At 51.4% G+C, this 17530-nt stretch overlaps 1 protein-coding gene across 3 annotated transcripts in view; it reads right to left on the reverse strand.

Annotated features, from left to right (window-relative positions):
- Positions 1-16535, reverse strand: part of ARHGEF9 (Cdc42 guanine nucleotide exchange factor 9) — a 206312-nt gene extending 189777 nt beyond the window's left edge. For all 3 annotated transcript variants that reach the window (XM_018083279.3, XM_018083277.3, XM_018083278.3), the window contains exon 1: positions 16432-16535. The gene's annotated coding sequence lies outside the window, so the exon portion shown is untranslated. The remainder of the gene's footprint in view (positions 1-16431) is intronic.
- Positions 16536-17530: the final 995 nt, after the last annotated feature.

The raw sequence follows: 17530 nt of genomic DNA on the forward strand, positions 1-17530 counted from the left end.
AGGATCCAAAATAACAAACAAGAAGGAGCCCTTGGCCATTGTTTCTCGGGGAAGGGGGGTGACAGGGAGAGGGCACGCGGCGCAGCCTGCCAGAGGCATGGTTGAGCTTAGGAAGTCCTGCCTGGGCTTCGGCGTATCCGCTCCTCTCCAGGAGGGGCAGGGGGAGGCAGGAAGGAGAGAAAATAGAGAACAAATGATCATGTAGCCCTTGAGAGAAACCTGTCTGCTCTCAGAGAGAGTATTTAGCCCAAGCATGCAGCGCCTCTTGCTATACAAAAGAAAAAGAGGAAAGAAAACCCCGCCAGTTCTTCCGTTACCATGTTCTACTCCTGAAAAAAATGGGAGGAAACAGATGTTAAGCTCTCCAGCATCAGGAAATTATCTCTTTCATGAGGGTACAGTTACTTCAGTGTATTTAGGTCAAACAAATAGGGGGAGAATCATGACTTCTCCCCCTTTCAGTTTATGTCTCTGCAGACATTTCAAGTTCTCTGGGTTTTTGTTTTGTTTTTGAAGGACATCGAAGGACCAAGCACAGAGCTGTCTTTGCTCACAGAGCACAACCAGAGGATGCAGCCTGATGAACAATCCCCTGCCCACCTGGCAGGCCCCCAGCTCTCAGCCACCCACACCACAAACCACTGCAACCCCTACAAAAATTTGGCACCTCCTGTTTATGGGTCAAGGAGGAAGATTTGCTGCTGGGCTTTGGCCAGACACGGCAGCACTGCAACTTGCTTAATGATATTTTTTTTTAAAAACAGAAAAGGAGGTTAAAGGAGCATGGAGGAGAGACTTGGGTGAAACATCTGCAAAAGGGATCTCCAGGCCATCAGCAGGCACAGTTACGACTTTCCGGTGCCGGCTCCCCAAGGAGCGCTGAGCTGGTGCCCGTAGGAAGTGTCCATAGAATTGAACCAGCATTTTACATGCTCTGCAAAATACGTTACACAGGAAGTTAAACCCCCTCATTAGGAGCAGGAGAGCAGTCTGAATCGCTTTTCAGTCAGGAGTGGACAGACCTTATCAAAACAATGAGTTTAAGAATCACAGAATAGTTAAGACGTCCAAGATCATCAAGTCCAACAGTCAACCCAGCACCACCACCATGTTTGCCACTAAACCACGTCCTCAAGTGCCATATCCACACATTTTTTGAACGCTACCAGGGATGGTGACAACACCACTGCCTAGTGGCTGAAGGGACCCTGCAGCAATGGCCTCCTCCATCACTGAGGGCAGACTACCAGACAAATTAACAGCAGGCAAACATGCTGCATTCCCTGTGGCAGCAGGCATCTGCCCCACACAGTTTACACTGGTTTAAGGCAAAGCTTTTACAGTCCTGGATCTGCATTTGTGCTCCTGTTAATTCAATCTCCAGTGGGCAGACGGATGGATGCACAGACATACAGCTCCAGCCCTGTATTCACAAGGATGGAACTCAAAACTCCAGGCTGAGTAAATCAGTTCACTCATGTATAATTTAAACATTACTTCCTTCCCATTTCAGGGAGCTTTAGAGTTTGTGTGGTGGCTAAACACAATGAAATTAGAGCAGGAGAATCTTGCCTGAGGCCACGGGACAGAGAGAGAGAGAGTTGCTCGACTGCATCTGTCAGACAACCTGGGCTTGTGCTGGTGCTGCCAGGGGAGGGACCAGCTCACAGCAAACACCAGCAGCTCCACACTGGGGGCTTGGTGGGCCTGCTGAGATGGGGGGCAGTGCAGAGGGGTGCCAGGCACCTCCAGGGTACCAGCCCTGGGCTCTGCAGCACACTGAGCTCTAGAATCTTCCACTAAGCCAGGAACAGCTTTATACACACAGTGCCTGCACAGGAAAGGGGAGAGAGCTCCTTGTGCCAAACTGAACAGAAGAAACTCAAGGAAAAAAAGCCCGTGTTAACTGGAATTGAACGATGAACATACAACAGATTAGTTCCTGCTGATGGTGAATTTCAGAACAAGCCTCTCACAGAGTTCAGGCAGCTTTGGCACTGTACCTGTGCTAAATGTTCCTCCACCCTTGCAGAGCTGACCCAGGAACTGCAGATACACCTTCTGCCCACTGAACCGTGGCAGCATAACCCCTTGCACAGTTCCATTTCCCCTGCTTTGCAATTCTAATTCTTCTGCTCTACAGAAAATAAAACTGAGGTAAGTATCAAAGAGGTCCAAAAGGATCTGTTCAATATCGACACCCAGGGACTCCCAACAAAATGAAGGAGCCTGAAAAAGTATCCTCTGCCAGAACAAGGTGATGTTTTGATGCACAACAGCTGTTTCCCCAACCTCCCCAGCTATTTGGCACCAACTGTGGTCACTGTAATACAGAAATATCTGCCATTACACGTAGATTATTTAAGCTGCTCAGGACTCAGTTGAAAGTAGTTAATTATATGTAAGAACACTTAATTACTATCCAGTAGCATATGTAGGTACTCTAATACCACAGTGATGAGCTAAACACAAGAGAACAGGCAGATTCAGGGGTCTACACCCATACACACCTCACTAATGCCAGCTCAACACCAAGCCATCCTTCAGGAGGATGCTGGGAGGCAACGGCTTCACGATGCTTGTGACTTACTCTGCATTCCCAGTTAGTCAATTTAGTGGACATGCCTCAGGAACATTACAGATGTGATATGTCTTAAAAATCCTTTCCTTCTCCATAAATCCTTAAGCAAGAAAGCATGGCTGCCCGTGGGCTGAACATCAGGGCAGAAATCAGTAGCCAGCGCTTAATTGTTTATATCTTGAGACAAAGATAGTGTCTAAATAATTGTCTATTGTATCCCAGAGACAGTACAGGAAAGCTCTTCCCCTCGCTGGGAGCCTACAGGTCACACATGCTTCTGCCATAACATTTGCTATAAATAATCCTCAGTTGAGTAAAGGTCTGTGCTAGTTACAGAGCAAGGCAGCACTGTGCTCCTATCGGTTTCAGCCATTACCCCTCCCCAGAGAGTGCATATCCTACCCTATTGTTCCTACTCAAATGTTTGAAAGAATTATTTTTTCCTTGTTTCTTTTGTTTGGAGAGTTTATTTATATTTCCTCTTTGACATGGAATTACTACCAGAAAAAAATAAGTGCCATCTTTACAAGGCAGCTTACCGATGCCAACACTGAAACGAGGTGCAGAGGGTCACGTTTGTAGGATATTGCCATAGTTACAGACCTCCCAATCTGTGATTCTGTGTTAATGTATGTTCAGCACATTCAGATCAGGATTAGAAACAAAGAGCTGGGTGCCAACGCTGGCCCCAAATTCAGAAGCAAAGACTGGGAGCACATGCAGCAACCCGTTCTGCTCAAGCATTTCAAAGAATTTTTTCAGCATGTTACTCAGCCACTCCCTTACATGGCCCTGGTGATGTCAAAGAGCATCTCACATGTACTTAACTGCCTCCCTCCAAGCCCTATTTCTACCTCCAGACCAAGTAACCCATTCCTTTTAGGCAGATACACAGGTGGGATTTCCCCGCACTCCTTTCCCCCGTGCCCTTTTTCCTTGGAGCAGTTTGACACAACCATACAAACACAGGACTGGACAGTTGGGGCTCACCTCCCCAAGCACCACATTATGGAAAACCCAACTCATCAAGCAAAGCCTTCTGAATACAAGGTGAGGTATCTCCTTGCCATGCTCTGAAATTGCTGTCAAGTTGCACTTTAGAGCCCCAGGCGGAAGGTGTACAAGTGTCACAAGCAAACAATTCCTTTAGGAGTCTTGTGCACTGCTTTTGAGTAAAATCACCTCGGTTTCTGGGTGTTTGGAGGTTGGATGTTCCAAATAGGCCCAAGATACCCACTGTGCCTTCAGCCATTGCTACAGTCCAGGATATCCAGCTCAGGAAGACAGGCAGCCTCGAATAAAAATTGCCTTTAGGCACATAAAAAACCTAACCTTGTGTTTCCAGAAAAGCACGGTGATGCCTCGTGCCTGGCAGCTCTTGCACTGGGGCTTTTCACCCCAGAGAGGCACAGAGCTTTTGGGGGTCTGACACCTTACTTCTCCCTCACAAGGCTGGCATAGAAGTCTCAAAAGTCACATGGTGCCTCCCAGACATGCAGACACCTTTCTCCTGCCTTCCTCCTCCACAGCAACACCAAACTCCATCCTTATCTGCCTCCAGAGCAGTGACAGCCCATCCAGGACTGCCCAGTCAACCCAGGGAGACACACGGTGATGTTCTGCAGGAACTAGGGGCACATGGGTGATGTTCAGAGCCCAGATTTGGTGGCTGTTATAGGTGTTACCGTGTATTTGTGCAGTCCAGCTTGAGCAGAGCCGCTCCTCACATGCACAGCTCGTAATCCAAGGCTTCAAACCCACAGTCTGCCAGGGCCAGCCCGCTGTGAGGATCCAACACGGACACTAAACCAAACAAGCCGAGTTTGGGCGGACACTGGGAGCACATCCCTGTCTGGATTGCTGCATGGTCTCACTAGCGTGGCTTTGCCCTGCAAAAGGGGCTGTCAGCTCACATTCCTCACGCTCCAGGGCCCCACTCCAGCCAGCCACACTGCACTGGGTGAGGCAGCTCCGAGCACCGGGAACCAGCATCGAGTTCAATTACCATCACTGTTGAGGAGCTTTCTCACCTCCTGCCACACATCCCGGCCCCCAGGATGGGGCTGAGCACACACAGGTGTCTCCTCTGCCTTCCCACCCTGCCCTCCTCAAGGATCCACCCAGCCCATTTTTTAGAGTTAAAAAACTCAGCAGAGCAGGAGCAGCTAAAGGTTCCCTTCATCATTATTTATGGAATAAAGCCTGAATCTTTCTTTTTTTTTACAAGGAGCTGGGGATTATATTCCAAAGTACTAGTCATCTTTCTATTTCACTCTCTTCTATATTCTGTATATTCTATAGTCTCTCCAACAAATCCTTTTCAACAGCAAGTGAATTTATTGCTATGAGTGGCAAAGGACTAAAAAAAAGCCATGAGCAGAATAGGAGAGGACCAGTCACCCTGAAAGTGCCCACTGCATCCCCACTGCAATTCCAAGGATGAGCCCAGCACACCTGCATCTTCACCCATGCTTTAAAAGCACAAACAGTCCAGGAACACGTGCAAGCAACATCTAGTTTTTGCAGGAAATTGCACTGCATGGATATCCAAACACTGTTATCGTGCCAAAAAAACAACATGCTGGATTGCCATCACACAGACCTGAATTCTTTCTAGGTTACAGTGTTCAGCAAATGCTGAGCAGCAGTGATACCTGCCCTTAGTTCTGGAGAGCCCTGGAACTCCACAGCAGCCAGGCACCGGGCTGCAAATCCAGCAGCACACCTTGGAAAAGATAAATATATATGTTCTGCAAGGACATGCATCCTATGGAGGCACAGGACCAGCCCACAATGAGCCGTGGCACAGTGGCTTGTGTTTGCTCAGGGACTGGGTTCAAACCCTGTTCAGCTGGTGTAGGAGCTGCAGGAACTCCCACACAGCTCAGCCTGCCTGCACAGGCAGGGCAGGACCAGCCCCAGCTCCCAGGGAGCTCCCCAGCACTGCCAGCCTTCACAAAAGCTCTCTGGATGTTACTCCAGCCCGGTGGTGTCTTGTATTTGGCTGGACCCAGCACTCAGCACCAAGGTTTACCGGCCATATGCTGTGTCTTTGCTTCGTGCTGACACGTTTCCTTCCTGTAGTAAAATGACTGGGCTCTCCCCTACATAGGCTATATGGGAATAAAAGTCTTTAAGGAGTCAAGCCTTCCTGTCCATCCCACTCAAGAAGCATCAAAAGTGCACTCTGAGCCATGCTCATACCCAACCATTTGGCACAAGGGCTGAAGACATCAGGGTGAAGACAGCAAATACTTTGACAGGCTACTGGTCCCAGTGACAGCACCTTCCCACAACCACTGTGATTCACCACTCACGTCAGCAGTGGAAAAAGTGACCCCTTCTTCCTTCAGAGGAAACAAGAGACGTGCTTAAAAAAAGGTTTTTTAAGAAAACTTGAGCAAAACTCAATTCCCACAGAACCAGAGGGATCTTCCATGGACTTTAATCGCTCCTTTTCTTGTGTGTCTTTAAATATTCTCCCTCCTCCAGCAGGCAAACAAGTGCCAATCCCAGCAATGGCACTTGCAGAACAGCCACTATTTCACAACTACCTGCAGCAAGAAAATCAAGAAACCTGACACGGCGTGTCAAAAATAATCTCCCTGAAAGAGGTGGCAACTGGGAAGAGTTGGAAAGAGCTACCCCTGGCACAGGGGCTTCGATCCTGCCTGTGGATACAGAAACACATCAGACAGTGACTGCTCTGCCCATGGCTCTCAGTGGATGACAAAACAGGCCCAGGGAAGGCAGGAATGAGGCAGCAAGAGAAGCACCCAAAGAAAATCAATCTTTGTGATCCTCACACCAAAGGCATTCACCCATGTTCAGTTTGTTTCCAATCCTGAAAGAAGCCTATGCTGAACTTCCCTCCCAAGCTGCACCTCCTCTGGCTCCCTCAACAAGGGATGGATGCAAGAGCAGAGAAGGAGCAAATGAAGAGATAAAATAATTAAGCATATCATCTGTGAACTGGGTTATATGCTCATTTTGGGGGTTGGCCTGTGTAGAGCCAGGAGCAGGACTTCGATGATGCTCGTGGGTCCCTTCTAACTCAAGGCATTCTGATTCCATGAACACAAAGTTCTCACCCATCTCTACAGCAACGCAGCTCCACAGCCGCCAGTTCAAATCCAGCTGTTATTTAACCAGCTCAAAACATGATCTTCCCATACCCCAATAGCTAAAAATCACAATTTAAGCTGCACGAGGCTGAACCCCAGCTTACTACCATCAGCAAAAGAGCAGATTAACACAGGGCTGCAAAGGGTACTTTGCTGGACTCTTTGCAGAAGATCTTGTCCCAGATTGTAGCTTCTCTAGAAACCCTCCTGCACACTCAGGAAATGCTCACAATCCATCCATCCCAAAGACACCCCTAAACCAGCTCCCTCAACTCCTCTCCCACTGCCAGGGAGGAAAGCTGTGCCTTTAAGCATCAAAATCAGATTTCCCACTGACCTGCTCAAACACATACTTAGGTGCCTAAACTAAACTGCAATAAGGGGTCTCAATATTCATTCTTGCAGTGTGTTGTTACCCCCATGCAGCAGAGGGGATATAAAGAATCAGGGAAGTGCAGCACAGAGGGCTTCCTCCAACACCACCTTAACCCACAGCTCCTTCCTGCTTCCAGCAGAAGTTGCACCTCCTTTTGTGTGTTTGAGGGAAGACAGACAATGCTTTTGGTCTTCTGAACAGTGCCCCAAGGAGCATCCAGCAATCAGTCTTTGTCCCCTGGCCACAGCACTGCACAGATCCACGGAGTTGTCCTGCAGCATCCTGCAGTAAAGTTCTGCCCAAAAAACTTCTTTTTCCTGTTTTCATCTCTGTCTTGTTAAAAACAGCTATGCTGCAGTTGTAAATAAAAGTTAAATTTTCCAGGAATCAAAGAAAGGTGCCTAGAAAGATTATAGAGTAATTATTACTCAGAAAGTTCAAGTCTGAAATCATAGGGATAGACTTCCTGTACTTCCTATAGACCATTTTTGTGGCATTGCCCTCATCCTTTATGGGTACAAAACCCACTAACCACAGAGGAGCATTAAGGAGTACAAACATACCAGCCTGGATCACCCAGGGCTTCCATACAACCCACTGCTTCCTCCTGTGCTCTGGGCAAGGGCAAACGCTTCAGAGGAGGGAGGCAAGAACTTCATTAATGAGCAATTGTAGAATAATCTGCATCCTGGAGAAAACTGCTTCTAGCTCTGTCATACACAGGCTGGCTTTTGCCCTTAAATACATTTATTTAGTTCCCTTTTAAACAAATATCTCTACCTAATGCAACTCATTATCTTCTTAAAAGTTTATTTAAATGCTTGGCTTTAACCTATTTATGTCAAGAAGTCACAGGGACCAATTATAGACCAGAGAAAGGCCACAGAGGCAGTGCCTGCCCTTGGAGTATTTACAGAGTGAGAAAATATCAACCACTGAAGGGTGAGAAGCAAAGCCTTGGCTCTTCCTGCAGCAGATCCCTCCTGCAGGATCTCTGTTTGCAAACACCAACTTATTTAGGCAGTTCCCAACATCAGACCTGGCAGGAGGTCCCCTGGACAGTCCAGCTGAGAAACTGAGCTCCCTCTGAAAGTAATGCTCAGATGTTTGCATCAGGCTTCTGAGGCCCCCGTTTCTCCTGCCCTCCCCACCTCCCTCTCCGTAGGTGAGGTGATGCCCTGCCCTGTCCGAGGGGCAACACTCACCCTGGTGACTAACTGCCCTTTTTCCTGGTTTTTCTTGCTCTCAGCAGCCCCCTCTCAGGAACAGGAAGGCAGCCTATTCAATTCCATCAGACTGTTCAGCAGCAGCCAGAGCTCTCCCAGCTCTGGTGCTGGGTTTGCCACCAGGAAACCTGGAATGGTTCCTTTATCATAAGGAATCGCGGCCACTCCGGCACCGCCTGGAACTCAGCAAACCTTCCGGTGGAAGGTGCCCCTGCCCATGGCACAGGGTTGGAACAAAATGTTCCTTAAGGGCCCTTCCAACCCAAACCATTCTTTGGTTTCTGTGTTTCTGGTGGCTCTGCTTTAGATTCAGTTCGTTCACTCAAAAGGAATCAAAAATCAAGCAGAAGGGGGTTTAAAATCCACCTTCACTCTCATTAGAATATTTTAGGTCTGGCCTTCAAAATCTGCCTTTACAGGAGTGGAAACAAAATGGTGTGACAACATGAACCATCAGCTGAACCCACTAGAGCTGAGACTTGAGATGTTCTCCCAACTCCAGTCCTGGTCCAGCAAAGCTCCAGGTTGTCTCATCTTTCATTTTGATGTATTTTAACACAAGCCTTGTCTGCAAGACCAAGGTCTTTGCCATCCATAACTTCCTTCCTGGGCAAATGACAAGATAATTCATGGGAAATATCACTCAAAACAAAACAGATCCATTTGGCTGTGGAGAGCCTCTACACAGACTATACTCAGACGTTCCTTACATCATTTACCTAAATCTAACTTTGAAATTTAGCAAAGTCACCCTGGGAACCCCTGCTCAAAGCTCCCAGCTCAGAGCAGGAGGAGCCCTTGGGAGAAACCAGCTCCCTGCAGAAGGTTCTTATCGCTTCGCTAAAACTCGAAGAGCAATAACAGGAAGGAATTGTTTTGGCAGGACTTACACCACACAAAGTAAACTCACCAGCCACTGGGGTGCAAAACCTCACTGGAAAGCACACGGAGACATTACCCCCTGTGGGTGTGGAGGGCATGCCCCGGGCTCAGGTGGGCTCCCATGCACTCACCCCAGCCATGCCCAGCCTGCCAGCATCACCCACACCATGGGACCACATTCAGCCACGTCCACACCATGTGGAAATGCTGACACCACCGCCCTGAGCCCTGCTGTTTCTCCCAGCTTTCCCTGTTATCCATAAGCAGGTGATCCAGGCGTCAGCTTGGGCCACCAAGAGACACAGGGTGTGCTGCTCGCCTGCTCTCACTGCTGTCAGTCTTTTCCGAGTTCCAGTATACAGTGTGGAAACCAAGCTCAGGATGTGTTCTGCACCCAGGAATGTTGTCCAACTCCCTGTGGCTCCAGGGAGGGATGGGAAGTTGGTAACAGGCTCTGGGGCTGACAGGAAGTGCCCTTTCACTGCAAACCCAACTCCTTGAGCTGCTCAAAAACCTGGTGGATGGCCGCCTCCTCCTCCTCCTCACTCTCTGCTGTGCTGCCCGAGCTCAGGCAGGACCCTGGTGCCACCACCCAGCCAAGAGCACCCCGTGCTCCAGCGTGGGTGAAGGAGGCTGGGTGGTGCTGTGGGGAAGCCCAACTGCCCGGCTGAAGCTTCAGTCTGGCAGCTCCAGAGCCGTGTGACCTCACTTCACTGCAGCCACATGTCCCCCAGCTCAGGGCAGACACTGCCATTGTTGGACACACAATAGGCATCTTTTGTACCCAGGACTGAAACAGGGCAGCTTTAAACTGATTAATGGCTCTCTCACACAAGCCTCCGAGTGTGCAGGAGGCCCCAGGCAGACAGTGCCAGCCCAGTTCCAGCGGGGTGGCATCAGCCACTGCCCGGTGCCAGCGTGGTGTGAGGGGCACAGCGAGAGCAGATGAGCTGCACCCGCTGCCAGGGTGGCTTGTTCAGCTGAGGGACACAGGCCGGCTGCTGCCAGGCTCCCCGTCCCTCTGCCAGGCACGTGGCGGCACAGGCGCCTCAGAGAGCCTGCCCAGTGCCCACACTCATGCCAGCACACGGCTGCTCCGCCAGCCTGTCCCACAAACACAGCAGAGCCCTCACACTGCAGCCTGTTCAAGTGAGGATCCCACCGCTGTGCACCAGCAAAGGAGCTGTCAGGGCAGCTCCTGCCGACACCCTCACCAGCCGATGCTGGATCCGAGGGGCTCACACCTCCTCACCTGGATCCGGGCAAGCCTCTAGCAGCAGATTCCCTCCCAGTGCAGAACAGGCTGCTGGTAGCTCTGTGTGTGGGGACTGGCTGCCTGTGCAGCCTCCCCAGGGCTCTACTGGGGCAGCAAAAGCTCAAGAAAAAGCCATGGGAAATTCAAAGCTTAATTCTGCCCCGGTGTGCAGAGGTGGAGGAATGTCACACGTGTGGCTTTGATCTTTACACCTGCCCCAGTTTGGCGCTTCCCCTCTTTTGGGATGGCAGCCAAAGGTGAACAAAAAACCCAGCGAGAGCCTGGGCAACTCAAGGTGTGAACAGCCAGAGGGGGAAGGGGGGGGCACAATTTGGACAGCAAAGCTTTCAGATTCTCCTGATGGTTGCCAAGCTGTAGCCAAACATCACACACTGCCCTCTGTGAGAGGAGCAGCTTTGGCAACCAGGAGAGCACAGCCTGGGAAACGCAGCTATCGCTGCCAACCATCTAAGCCACAAAGATTAGTTAAGGGAAAAAAACAAGGTGGAAGCAAACACAGGTCGAGCAGCTCTCTCAGATAAGACACTGAGGCACGGACAGGTTAACAGGTGGCCTTGGTCATGCCACGAGGCTGCGGCGAGTGAAAACAGAGCCTGCCACGTGCTCTGCCTGCCCACCCACACCTGTGTCATCCAGGCCACGTGTTCTGGCATCCCAAAGGCAGGGTTTGGTGGGTTCTGCATCCCCCCCACACCCTGACTTTGCATCACTCAACATGTCTGCAACACACCACTCACCAGCCAGAGCAGGCTAAGCAACAAGAAGCTGCAAACTGCAATGAGAGCCATGCCCTGACTTCGACACCACTCTAAGTTTTCCTTAACCCTGAGGTTTCCTATGAAAAACCCAAGAGGTGAGTTTGAGCAGAAACACAGGGATTTGGGCTAAGCATGAGCTGTGCACAACGTCAGCCCTGAGCTTCGCCCTGGATACTCCACAACATCCTTTTAACACAGCAAGACGTTTTAGGATGTGAGCAAGACCAAGTCCTGCCCTTGCTCCAAACAATAGACTCCGCAATAATGGTGCAACCAGAACTTCCTGTGCAGCGGCGTGCGCCAGCTCCCGGGAAAAACACCATGGGAAAGCACTGCCATGGGAACAGAGCACCAGGGCAGCTCCTCTAGCATCCTGGGGACCCTGCTTGGGCAGCAAGCAAAGCACCACAACCCAGCCCAGGCTGGGAAGCAGGGAAAACCACACCAGTGGCTCAGAACAGCCCGGGAATGGCTATGGATAATTCATTCTCACATCAGCCTTTTGCAACATCTGGACGTGGCTTTCTCCCATGGATGTCTCATTGTCCTGCAGGGCTTGTGACAGCGGTTGTGATTTGGGAGGCTCTCAGTTCAGCTGGGGTGAACCTGATCATCGCTCTCTCCTGGTGCTGGAGTTGGGCATCTCACAGTGAGATGGGACGGGTCCAGCAAGGACAGAGCAACCCATGGCATCAGACACCAGAGGTACCAATTGAATTCAAAGTGCTCCAGTGTTGACCTGTTGGAGCTTCTACCAAGAATGAGGGATCAACACAGCCTGCTACCCCAAACATGGAGAAAAGCCAATGGTAAACTCCTACAGCAAAACAGGAATTGAGTTTTCCACAGCTCTGCTGGTCTGGAGGATTTGGGGAGAGATGGGGAGAATTATTAATGAAATGGGAAAGGACCAGCGCTCAGCACAGACACCACCAGCTCCAAGTTCAGGAGTGTTTTCTCTTGCCAGCCAACAGCAGGACACAAGAGCTCCAGGCTGGAAGCTGCAGAGGACGCAGTGCTCAGTGTGCACACGAGGCCACCCTCACACACTCAGCATCCTTCTAACATCACATCATTCCCATCTCTCCAGCTCTGCTGAGGACACTTGTCAAATGTTGGTGCATTCATTTACCTATAATCTTTTTCAAACAGGGACAGAAAGTGTTTCTGTGAGTTTTCCTGGTCCTAAAGTGGAGCAGATATCCACCTGCAGCCCATGGATGATCCCATGCTGGAGCAGGGGAGGAGTGTGAGGAGTCCTCCCACTGAGGAGAGAAGAGGGGCAGAGACAAAGTGTGATGAGCTGACCGTAGCCACTGTTCTCCACCACCCTGAGCCACTGAGGGGGAGAAGATGGAGAAAACTGAGAGTGAAGTTGAGCCCAGGAAGAAGGGAGGGGTGGGGGGAGGGTGTTTCTTTTATTTCTGCACACCTTCCCCATCAGCCCAGGAAGACTATTGCCATGGATGTGCAGAAAGCCTGGTATTTATTTCAAAAGGAAAAAGCTCACTAAACAGATGACTTGCACTTGAGCCTGGCTTAGCAGCAATCATGAAGGGTGTGGGATGCTCCAGGACCTCAATGAGACCTCCTGGAACAAACAGAACTAGCTAAATTAAGTCCCCTACTACTGGATTTAGCACATATAAAGCACAAACTCCTGTGAAGCACGTCAGTACAGGCTGTGCAGAGATGCAGCACTCCAGAGATACCCCAATACATGACAAAAAGGCCAATTTCCCAGGAAAAACTGTAACCCAGCAGCTGGCATGTCAAAGAGGAAATAGTAAAGCAGAAACAAGGTTTTCACACCATTCCTTCCATCAGCTCACCTAACTTGTCTCTGCCTTGCTCTCCCTGAGGATGTAGAGAGGATGAGGTGTCCCATCCACACAGCAGCTCCCACAGCCAAAGTTGTGGCCGAGCACCCCAAAGTACAGGACTGTCCCCACCAGCCTCTTCAAACAGTCACCTGCAGCAGGTCAATGTTTAAGGATAAAGAAAGCAAAGCCTCATTCCCAGGATTAAGGAAGGCCTCCTTAAGATGGGGAAGGAGAGATGAGGACAGATATGGCAAGGCCGGAAAGCACACACTGACTGGGACACCAAGTCCAACACACACTCCACACAAGAACACCAACCCCCAGAGCCCCAGCACAGCTCCCTGGTGTTGCACAGTGGAGGACTGGGCTTTACCGGCCACGTGAGCCAGGCTTGGGTCAGGACAAGCAACAGGCAGTTTGGCAACACATTCCAACAGAGGGAGACGCAGAGCTGTGGGCTCCAGAACCGCTTTCCAGAGAGGAAGAGTGGAGAAACCACATGCAAGAACACCAGAACTCTCAGAATCAACCAACAGCAAAAAACATTCACTGGGAGACAGCAGGAAAATGCATTTTAAAGTGGCTTCCTTGGGGGGGAAAAAAAAACCAAAAACATAGTTTCTTATTTTAACGACTACTTGGTGCCCAGCAGGCTGCAGTGGGACAGGGAACTGGGCTTCCTGTACTCAGCCCTCCACACACAACACCCCAAAATACATTTGTTAGTGTTCAGGTGCACAATAATTTTGTTATATGAGGGAACTCTTCCCCACAAGTCTGTGGTTCCCAGACGTGCATCGCTGCCTAGTTATCCAGCAGAGCTCTCCCTGCCCAACTCCCCGTTACAAAATCCTTTATGATGTTTCCAAAATGCCCCCTTCTGGCAAATTCTAACGCAGGTTTTTGGGTGTGCAGATGAAGAAAACTCCGATAAATCTGTCATTTAACGGAAAATTAATACTGTGTCCTAATGTTAGCACCAACAGAGAAACTACCTCCTTTCCACAGCTATTGCGTGTTGGGTGCAAGAAAGCCAAATACAACAAACCTTTAATAAAGAACGCCCCACAAAAATCAAAGTTGGTGATGCTTATGCCCTGCACCACAGCTGGCAGGAGGCCACACGTGGTCACATCCCTGGCTTGTGGTGCCAGCAGGAACCCGTCCCATTGGAGGAGCCCAGGGTGGAACCCGCCCATCTTCAGGCAGAGTAATTTTATTAAATCAGCTCATATTAGTGCAAAAATTGGGGAAGTGCTTGGGATCACAAGACATAAACAAAGCTGGGTGAACACAGACAGAAATAACTGCTTCAGGTGTCACCAGGTTGCAGTTATTAGCTGGGGAGTTTTCAGCTCCTGACCTCATGCCCTTGGGATTCTCAATACGATTTCTGAGAGGTCTTAATAAGGTAAGTTGAAAAGGAAACTCATTCTCATGCTTCACGTGGAAGTTTCACAGGAGCCTGCAAGCTGGAAAGAATAAAAACCCACTGAGCAGGATGGCTGCAAGGAATCAGTGCTCAGAAAAACGCACAGTAACAGCACGCAGGAGACTCCGGTGCTCGGGAAGCCAGGGTGGAGAGAAATAACGTTTGCAACAGGTATGGGATAAACCAAAAGTGAACAAAAGGACCAGAAAATCAACCTGTTGCACCGGGGACTTGTAGTACACAGGATCGGGAACTGCAATTTTCAGACTCATCTTCCCAAAGCAGAGCTTTCCGCAGCACTTCCAGCTTAACTCATCAGGAGGCTGCCCCAAGGAGAGGATGCATTTTCCCTCCCCTGGCTTGCACACAAGTGTGAGGCACCTGCCTGTTTCTCCTCCCTTGAGCAGCCTGGACCACCAGGCTCATGTCCCACTTGGCCTGATAGCCACCACCTGAGAGCCCACCAGTAGCCAGCCAAGCTCTGGGACATGTTCCCCGGGGCAGGAGGAGAACAGCAGCGAGGTCCCTGCCAACCTCTCTGAACGACAGCGCCCACCCCGAGGCCACTCAGCGTCCCGTCCCTACCGCAGTGGGGACACGTCAGCCACTGGTGACACAGGGGACAGAGACTTTGCTCCGAGTGGCTCTCAGTCCATACTCTCCCTGGGTACCACGGATGCCGGGCAGTCAACATGCCCCTCTCCAGCCCGACACGACCACCCGCTCAGCTCTCCTTACAGCAACACACAGAAACCGTATTAATTCATTCCAGGAAAAACAGCTGGCAGAGCAGAAACGCGGCACTCCCCGTGCCTGTCTGGTAACTTGCTTAATCAGGGACTGAATGCCACTGGCATGAGCCGTCCTGTCAGCGCCGGGCACCCTCGGCACGCGAGTAGGACCCCCAAACCCTCTGCACAGGGGCTCCAGCAAAGCATCCACCCGCCCCGGGACTGTCAACTGACTGTAACAGACGGAAACTGTGCACTTTTACTTTCCCCGAGCCAGTGAGTGACGATGCCGTGGAGGGAGTGAGCAGCATTCCATAAATATTTGATTTAAACGGTTACAGTACAGTTTGGATCCACCGAGGGTTTAATAACCTACTCCCACACGGCCCCGTGTGAGGTGTGATCGAAGTCTGGCACCGCAGCCTGGTGCCATTGGAACATGGAGCTGGTACCGGTTTTGCCGTGATCCGTCCTCACTTGGGGAAAGGAGTCGTACCTTGTTTTATAACAAAATACGAGGGAGGAGCAAGGAGGTGATATCAGCCATTAATCCCTGTATTTTGAAACATCTCATCTCATAAACGTTCAGGTGTAAAACAAAACCACAGAGGTGGAGATGGGAACGGGAATTCTCCAGCGAGGCTCTTTAAACACCCGAGTAAGACTTTCTCACCGAGGTTGCCCCGTCGATTCCCCGAGACCACTAAAACCTGCAAGCAGCGAACCCTCCCAACCAAAAAAACTCCCACCACAGCCCACAGAGATGTTCTCCTGGACTCAAACACGCCTTCAATCAGCCCTGGTGAGCAATGACCCAGTTCTTCGGAGTTCACACGGGGGTAAACCGGTCTCAAGCCGCTGGATTCTAACACACAGGGGAAAATAAACCCGGACCCGGGCCCGCGGCAGGATCTGCCCGGCTCGGCTTCGCGCTGGTGCTTCCTCAGCATCCCAAACGAAGCCAAAAAAAACATAAGAAAAAAGATTCCCACATGATGTTATATAAAGGGGGTTTTGCGAAACCAATCTGAACTCCGCGGCTTTGCAATCATTGCGGGGCGCAGGAGGGTCTGTCCCGCAGGTACCTGCGAGGGGGGCGACACGTATTTATGGGATCAGAACACAACGAGGAGTAATGCGACCCTTCACCCTGCGAGTCCCCAACACTGGGGCGGGGGTCGGGGATCCCCATCCCAGTCCTAATCCTAGTTCCCGCTCTTACCTCACCGCATGGCCTCGGCGCCGCACGCTCACGCGATCCCGGCAAATCAGGGCAACTCTTGCGCTAGCGTCGGGAAGTTGAAGTGTTTTAAAAAAAAAAAAAAATAAAAAAAATTAAAAATACGAAAAAAATAAAACTGCAAAAAAAATTTCCAAAAATACACAAAAATTAAAAACACCCCCGAAAAAGAAAACTATGAAAAAAAAATTTAAAAATACAAAAAAATTAAACCCACAAAAAATTAAACCCACAAAAACAATAACAAAAAAACAATAACAACAACAAAAAAAAAAGTTTTAAAATGCGGCTAAAGGTGCGAGATGCTCCAAGAGAAAGTGAAGTCAGCAAACGACACCAGCCGGGGGAGGGGGTGCCGGCCGCCCCCAGACCTGCTCCCCGCCGCGCTCCCCGCCGCCCGGCCCGGCCCGGGCCCCCCGCAAGCTCAGGGGCCCCCCCGGAGCGGGCTCGGGCCGCCCGCGGGCAGCGGGGCGCGGGGGCGCCCGCGGGGCCCGGCTCGGCCGCGCTGCTCCCGCGCCGCCGCTCCGCATCCCCCGCAGCCCGGCCCGGCCCGCCCGGCGCCGGCCGCCGCTCGCCGCGCCCGCAGACACAGCCCCGACGCCAGAAACAGGAGCTCGGGAGCGCTGCTCCCGCCCGGAGCGCTCGGAGCCCGCGGAGCGCCCGGGCCCGGCCTGGCCCCCCCGCCCGCCGCCTGCGCGGCACCGCCCGCCCCGAACGCGGGACAACAGCGGGGCGATGCCCGAGCGGGGGGGCTTTGGGGATGGAAGGTGCTTTTGGGGGGGGGCGATGCGGCCCCCGCGCACCGCAGCCCACGGGGGTCGGTGTCCCTGCTGTCCCTGCGTGTCCCCGGCGTGCCGCTCTCCGCCCGCCCCGCTGCCGGCGATAAGAACAATCGGAGGAAGCGCGGCCACAGCCCCGTCCCTGGGGCAAGAGGAGAGTGAGGCGCCGGAGTGTGGCACGGAGGGCTCTGCCCCCCAAAAGGTGGCAGGCCCCTTCCAGGGGGGCTCACGACCCCCACCCCTACATCATCACTAAGGTCCCTTCCAACGCAACCATTCCACGGTGGCAGAAAGACACTGCC

Source organism: Manacus vitellinus, unplaced genomic scaffold (genome assembly GCF_001715985.3).
Source record: "Manacus vitellinus isolate BGI_N305 unplaced genomic scaffold, ASM171598v3 scaffold_62_pilon, whole genome shotgun sequence".
NCBI classification, from domain to species: domain Eukaryota; kingdom Metazoa; phylum Chordata; class Aves; order Passeriformes; family Pipridae; genus Manacus; species Manacus vitellinus.